This window comes from Prionailurus bengalensis, chromosome C1, assembly GCF_016509475.1.
Source record: "Prionailurus bengalensis isolate Pbe53 chromosome C1, Fcat_Pben_1.1_paternal_pri, whole genome shotgun sequence".
Classification (NCBI taxonomy): domain Eukaryota; kingdom Metazoa; phylum Chordata; class Mammalia; order Carnivora; family Felidae; genus Prionailurus; species Prionailurus bengalensis.
The window spans coordinates 160,759,401-160,766,960 of record NC_057345.1 but is presented as its reverse complement, the minus strand read 5'-3'; the positions used below and the strand labels follow the sequence as shown (position 1 = coordinate 160,766,960).

At 38.2% G+C, this 7,560-nt stretch overlaps 1 non-coding gene across 1 annotated transcript; it reads right to left on the bottom strand.

Annotated features, from left to right (window-relative positions):
* Positions 1–1,104: 1,104 nt before the first annotated feature.
* Positions 1,105–1,212, bottom strand: LOC122482287. The gene has a single exon (XR_006297086.1). It is a non-coding gene; the product is annotated as a U6 spliceosomal RNA (small nuclear RNA).
* Between the last annotated feature and the right edge of the window lie 6,348 nt (positions 1,213–7,560).

Here is a 7,560-nt window from a genome sequence, read left to right as displayed (position 1 = left end):
AACCATGGCACTCACTCCCACCTGACATCCAGTTTCCCCTATTATAAACATCTTACATCAGTATGGTATTTTTGTTATAATTAATGAACCAATATTGATACAATATTGATATATTATTATCAGCTAAAGTTTATTCAGATTCCTTTAACCTTCCCATAATATACTTTTTTTTTCAGGATTCTCCTAGTATATCAAATTAAATTTATTTGTCATGTCTCCTTAGGCTCCTCTTGGCTGACAGTCTTTTAGAATTTCCTTGTTTTTGATGACCTTTGAGGTTTTCATTGACACTGGTTAGGTTATAACAGGATGCTCCTTTATTAGATTTCCTGACTTTTTAAATGATTAGATTAGGGTTTTGAGTTTGGCCATACAAATACCAATACCCTTATGAGCATTCTTCTCGATGACCAGTGTAGCACAAGATTTGTCCACTCAGGGTCCACTCAGGGTGCTGGGAACATAAATTATTCCAGGCCCTGTGTGAAGTCTGATGATTGTCTGTGTGCCCCTTTCCAGTGGGTCTTTTCCCTTACTTGGGTACATTCTTCATTCACATGTCCAGTTAGTTCTTGCCTGAAGACTAAAAAGGAACCACAGTTTTCTGAAGCCCTTGCTCTCTCTCTCTCTGTGCAGCTCTCTCTTCTCTGGCCCTACCCTGTGAATTCTGTATACCTTGGTTCCTCCAAATCCACAACCCTGGCTACTCAACTCAGGGAGATTTCTGGGCTCTGTTTGGGATTTTCCTCCCTGTGCTATAGCCTGGAAACTCTGTAGGCATTAAACTAGCTATCGTAGGGCTCACCTCATCTATTTCTTTTCTCTGAGGGATTATTGTCCTAGGTTTTGAGTGTCCGGTATCTAAAAACCATTGCTTCATATTTTGTCTTGTTTCTTAATTTTATTTTAGAGAGAAAAAGGGGGGGAGGGCAGGGGAAGGGGCAGAGGGAGGAGGGAGAGAGAGAAAGAATTCCAAGCAGACTCCATGCTCAGCATGGAACCTGACATAGGACTGGATCCCATGACCCTGGGATCATGACCTGAGCCAAAACCAAGAGTTGGATGCTCAGCTGACTGAGCCACGCAGCTGCCCCTTAATTTTTCTTTTTAATGGAATGCTTTGTGAATTTGGGTGTCATCCCTGCAAAAGTGGCCATGCTAATCTTCTCTGTATCATTCCAATTTTTGTGTATGTGCTGCTGAAGCAAACACTTGCTTTTCAATTTTAAGTGGAGAGTAAATCCAGTTTCTCAGTATTATGGCCACATACTGAAGTCAAAATTACATTTTTGTTTTATCATAGTAAAATATGCATATCATAAAACTTACATTTAACTGTTTCAAGTGTACAGTTCAGTGGCATTAAGTAAATCTACATTGTTGTGCCACCATCACCATCATCCTCCTCCAAAACTTTTCCATCATCCCAAACTGAAATCCAGTACCCATCAAACAATAACTCCCATTTCCCCTTCTCCTCAGTCTTTGAAAACTACTGTTCTGCTCTCTGTCTCCATGAATTTGACTATTCTAGGTACCTCATGTATGTAGAATCATATATGTATCCTATTGTGCCTGACTTATTTCACTTAGCGTCATAGCCTCAAGCCTCATCCGTGTTGTAGCATGTGTCAGAATATCTGTCTTCTTGAAGGCTGAATAATATTCCATTGTAGGTATATATCACATTTTGATTATCCCTTCACCTATCAATGGACATTTAGATGTTTCCACCTTTTGTCTATGATTAGTGCTGCTCTGAATATTGGTATATGTTATGGACTAAATTGTGTCTCCATAAAATTCATGTTAAAGCTCTAGCCCGCATTATGACTATATTTAGAGATAGGGCCTTTAGCGAGATAATTAAAGTTAAATGACATCATAAGTGTGGGACCCTAATCTGATACGACTGATGTCCTTAAGAGAAGAGGAAAGACACCAGAGATTGATTTGTCTGCATGCACAGAGAAGAGGCTAGGTGAGGACACAAGAAGGCAGCTGTCTACAAGCTAGGAAGACAGACCTCATCAGAAACACACCCTGATACCACATTGGGCTTGGACTTCTCCAAAACTGTGAGAAAATAAATTTATGTTGTGTAAGGCACCCAGTCTGTGGTATTTTTTATGGCAGTTTGAACTAATACTGTATAAAGATATCTGTTCGAGTCCCTGCTTTCAGTTCCAGAAGTGGAACTTCTTTGAATTTTTTGAGGAACCTCTCTACTGTTTTCTGCTGTGCATAATTACTTTTTAATCATCTATTTCTCTGCCAGAAAGTAAGATCTGGGAAGGCAGATTAAATATATGGTATACCTTGTACGTAGAACTTTGTAAATGCTCAATAGATATATGTTAACTTCATGAGTGAACACATGAGTTTTTGCAGCTGAAAATTAATTATTAGTAGTAATAACTATTAGAGGCAACATTATATTGTAGAAAAAGCGCGAAACTAGAATTTTAGTCATGCCTTGGCTACCAACTTACTTGTGACCTTGGATAAAGTATTAAATCTCTTGGGGTCTCAGTGTCCTCATCTGAAGATGAAAGAGTTGTATTGAATGACTTCAAGGTCCTTTCAGCACTCATATGTCTTGGTTCTCTGGTTCTCAGTGCTGGGATACCTAGTATCACTAGTTGTGCCTCCTTGCAAATACTGCTGCTTGCTAAGTTGCCTGCTGTTAGGGCTTAGGCAAAGCAGGGTACCAGGTTAAGGTCCCTGGTGAGCTGAACTGGGTTGGCTGTTTCCCAGAATTACCAACGGTTGAGAACACACCAAAGATTAGGTCGTTAAAAACAATATCAGTCATCAAAACTAAAAGTCAAGTACAATGGCCTGTAGTAGGAGCCAACCATACCAGGAAGAGGTCAGGAAACGGGCTGCAAAGCTAGACTACACAGCTGAATGGTGGTTGGCTTCATGACGGTGGGTATGGAGAGTGCTGGGTCTCCAGCGTTCTGTGACAGGATTCTTTGTGTCTCTGTCTTTCAGGATTTTAATTAGGGTGTTAATTGCTACTTTTTCTACCACTTAGGCTAGAGACGAATGGAAATAAAAACTTCAAAAAGAACTAGGCCTTGGGGCACCTGTGTGGCTCAGTTGGTTAAGTGTCCAACTCTTGATTTCGGCTCAGATCATAATCTCACGGTTCATGAGTTCACGCCCTGAGTCAGTCTCTGTGCTGACAGCAAGGAATCTCTGTCTCTGTCTCCCTCTCTCTCTGCTCCTCCCCCACATATGCATGTTTTTTTTCTCTCTCTCTCTTTCAAAAATAAATAAATTAACACTAAAAAAGAACTAGACCATAATTTCTCTATGAAATACTTAAAAAATTAAATGTAAAATGCATTTAAGTTAGGGTAAAATGTAAACACTGGTGAATTTAAATAAAGAATATTTAGGAGTTCCTTGTATTTTTTCTTTCAGCTTTTCTGTAAGTTTGAAATTATGTAAAACTTAAAAGCTACCAAGAAAAAGAGAAAAAATGTATTTTAAGGAGATTAAGAGAAAACCCAGAAGAGGACACACAGGAGCTTGCCTACCTAAGTGTCCTTTATCTCCCTCCCTTCCTAGAGTATACTCTACTTTTCCTGTAAGCATTAGAGCTGCCATAATTTAAATCCATCCCCACTGTGGGGAATATTTACTTCAGTCTGGAAGCATTTTATATGGGAATTTACCTACAGCTCCTTTAGAACTGATTTTGTATGCATAGATGAACTGCTTCAAGGGCAAAGCATCCAAATCATCTTTTTATAGAGGTCTTTCAACATTGTTCCTAAGTCTACATCAAAGTATCAATGTATTAATATATAGAACTCTAATTTGACATTAGAAATTCAAGAAGCCACAATTTTATGTATTTATTTTGAGAGAGAGAGAGTGCAAGCATGAGTGTGGAGGGGTGGGTGTCAGAAAGAGGAAGAGGGAGAATCCCAAGTAGGCTCCACATTGTCAGCATGGAGCCCAATGCAGGGCTCAAACCCACAAACCTTGAGATCATGATCTGACCTGAAACCAAGTCAAATGCTTAACCAAGTAGTCACCCAGGCGCCCCAAGTAGCTGCAATTTTAGGTTTACCAACTTATCAGAAATCCTCTGGTTTTTGGCTAACCTACATCATTCTTTTGGAAGAAAGTATTTCTAAAACATAAATCTGATAAAGCTCTTATATCCAAAACAAAGAACTCTTAAACCTCAGTACCAAGGAGATAACCTGATTTATTTTTTAAGACAAAAGATTTGAGGGGCGCCTGGGTGGCTCAGCTGGTTGAGCTTCTGACTCTTGGTTCCAGCTCAGGTCATGATCTCATAATTTGTGAGATTGAGCCCCACGTCAGGCTCTGTGCTGATGCTCTGAGCTGTACCCTACTCCCTCTCTCTGAAAATAAATAAATAGATATTTTTAAAAAATACATAAAATAAAGGCAGAAGATTTGAGGACATGTCACCAAAGAAGAACATAGCAAGTGCATAAAAAGATGTTTAATATCATTAGTCATTAGGGAAGTGCAAATTAAAATACCACTACACAGGCAGTAAAATGGCTAAAATTCAAAAACACTGACAATACCAAGTGTTGGCAAGAATGTGGAACAGACACAATGTTTGTACATTGCCGGTGGGAATGCAAAAATTGTGCATCCACTATAGAAAACAATGTGGCTATTTCTTATAAAATGAAACATGCACTTACCATACGATCCAGCAGTCTCACTCGTAGACAGTCACCCAAGAGAAATGAAAATATACTTCACGCGTACTTGAATATTCCTAACAACTTTATTGATAATCGTCAAAAACTGGAATCACCTGAATGTTCACCAACTGATGACTGAATAGACAACGTCTGCCATGTCCATACAGTGGAATACTCCTCAGCAATAAAAAGGAACATACTACTCATATACACAACACCATGGATGAATCCAAAAGTGTTATGCTAAGTAAAAGAAGGCAGACACGAAAGACCACACAGTGTGTGATTTCGTTTATGTAACATACTGGAAAAGTCAAACTAGAGTTACTGAAAGCAGATTAGGGGTTCCTTGCTGCCAAAGATAGGAAGAGAATTGCAAAGGGGCAGAAGGGAATCTTTTAGTTTGACAGAAATGTTCTATACCATAACTGTGAGAGCTGTTAAGCAAATATACGCACTTATGAGAATTCATTAATTGTACACTTAACTTTTGTGAATTTTACTGTAGTCAGTTATTGCTCAATATTGCTGATTAAAAAAAAAAACTTTAAAATTAAGTTATTCTTTTTATTGCCCCAATATTTTTATCCTAGTGGGTATCTGATATTAGGACCACAGTAACTGCTATTGGAAATTAATAATAAACAGCATCAATGGGCAAATGTTTAACATAGGATGCTTAGAATGACCTAAACTACCAGCTTCACATTTTTCAGGGTAAATTAAAAATAAGAGAGAGGGGGTGGTTAACATAATGGAATTTGCTTTGACAGAAGGCTGCTATGGTGTTTTATCTGATGTGAAATGGAAAAGGTGACAAATATGGGGATCATTTTAGTTCAGATGTATCAAATATCCTTATTATTCTAGAGCAAATATTAGTGGATTGAATGAATCTCAAGCTGTAGACATTTCTCAGGTCTATTTTTAAACTCAAACTGGCTCTTTCCCAGAAAGAAGAGAAACAAAAATTTACTGGCAGTAAAGCCTTTACCTTTTTTCATTGAATTTTCTGAGGAGATTTTAAAAAAAAAAAAGCTTCTGAAAAATCAGAACAGATGGAACATTATGAAGAGCACTGCAAAACAGAATACTTTTCAGAGTACTTAGGAGAAAATAAAGTACTCAAAAAGACCTTGTCTTTTTAGAAAATCAGTTGACTAGAGACAAAGTATCAGATGTAGTAAATATTTGTCTTTCTTTGAAGGAACTGAAAACAATAAAAGCCCAGTCACATTAAATTGTTCTCAAGGTTGGTCTATAAGGCACCCGTCCAAAGGATTTCCATCTGAAAAGGATTTGTAGAATTCTTCTTAGAAATAAGATAGTTGAATAGTTTGGGTAAAGCCTGAGAGAACTGATAAAAATGTTGCTCATTAACATTCACTCTCTCTTTTTCCTTACCATAACACTATCCCTTACCATAAAACTTTTCCCTATCAGAAAAGTTAAATTTTAAACTTTCCAAGGGGAAAACGTAGCAGAGAAAATCCCATACATAGCAGCCATGCTTTGCGCTCATAAAAGTTTCACAATCTCCACTTGTAGACAGTTGAATTGGTATTAGAGTAAGTTGCCTGGCTCTTCGCAACAGGTAAAGGATGAGAAGTGGCTTATACAAGGGCTGAGGGACAGTGTGGAGAGTTCCAGGTGTTAAATCTATGTTCCAGTTCACCAGAACTCATTCATCGCAGACATCGCTACCAAACCATTGGGAATGAGACAGTGTAAAGGGAACATGTTAACAGCAGCCAGTGAAATAGACCAAAAAACTGTCAGTCCCAGGAAATGTACTAGAGAGGAGAATCGCAAATGCAGCAGTGAATCTTTGCCAAACAGATACAGTTGGTTTGTTGGTTTTTTTTTTTTTTTAAACATCACACTTGACAAATCCACCCTGAGTTTCAAAGGGAAGAAGACAAATAAGCTTCCATTTTGTTATCAGTAAAGGTAGCAAGTTGTAAAAAGCTTAAATGCTGTTTTAAGAATAAACTATAGAGAGAACATGGCAAGCTATCATAAAGTAAGAAAAAAATAAAGAAAAAGAAGTGCAGTGAAAACAATAAAAACAAAACTTTCCTTGAAGGGAAACTGGAAATACATTTCCTTGGCTGAACACCCAGTGTGAATAAAAGAGAAAAAAAATAACATCTTGATAAGGCCAAATGAAAGGGTAAACCAACCTTCAGTACTGATGAGATTGTCAAGAAGCCTGTAGGGGCACCTGGGTGGCTCAGTCGGTTGAGCGTCCAACTTCAGCTCAGGTCATGATCTTGGGGTCCATGAATTTGAGCCCCGCAACGGGTTCTGTGCCAACAAATCAGAGCCTGGAGCCTGCTTTGGATTCTGTGTCTTCTCTCTCTGTACCTCCCCTGCTCGTGCTCTTTCTCTCTCAAAAATAAATAAACATTAAAAAAAAAAAAAGCCTTTAGATGAGTGATTTGGAGTGCTGGTCTTTTGACACCTGAAGGTGTTTACTAAGTTTAAGGAAATACCCAAAGTCTCAAAAAATGCTTTCGAAATTACTTCATTCTGATTCTCTTTTGTTTGAGAAAATCAAATAGATGCCAATAGCTCTTAGATGAGCGGGGATTAAAAGCATAAATGAGGTGTTGTAATGAGCTCAAAGTATTTGGAAACCATTGTGTCTGTGTTTTTGAATGATTGGAATTGCAAGATGTTTACAAAGATGATGATCTAAAAGTAGACGGTCAGGCCTGGCCTCAAATGGCTGCCTGAATGAAAATGAGGATGTTAGGAAACCCATTAAGGACCTCTCTGAGCTCCAGAAACCAGCATGGTTTAATGTCACTGCCTCTAAGAGACAGCAGGTGACCTATTGCTTTGATCATTT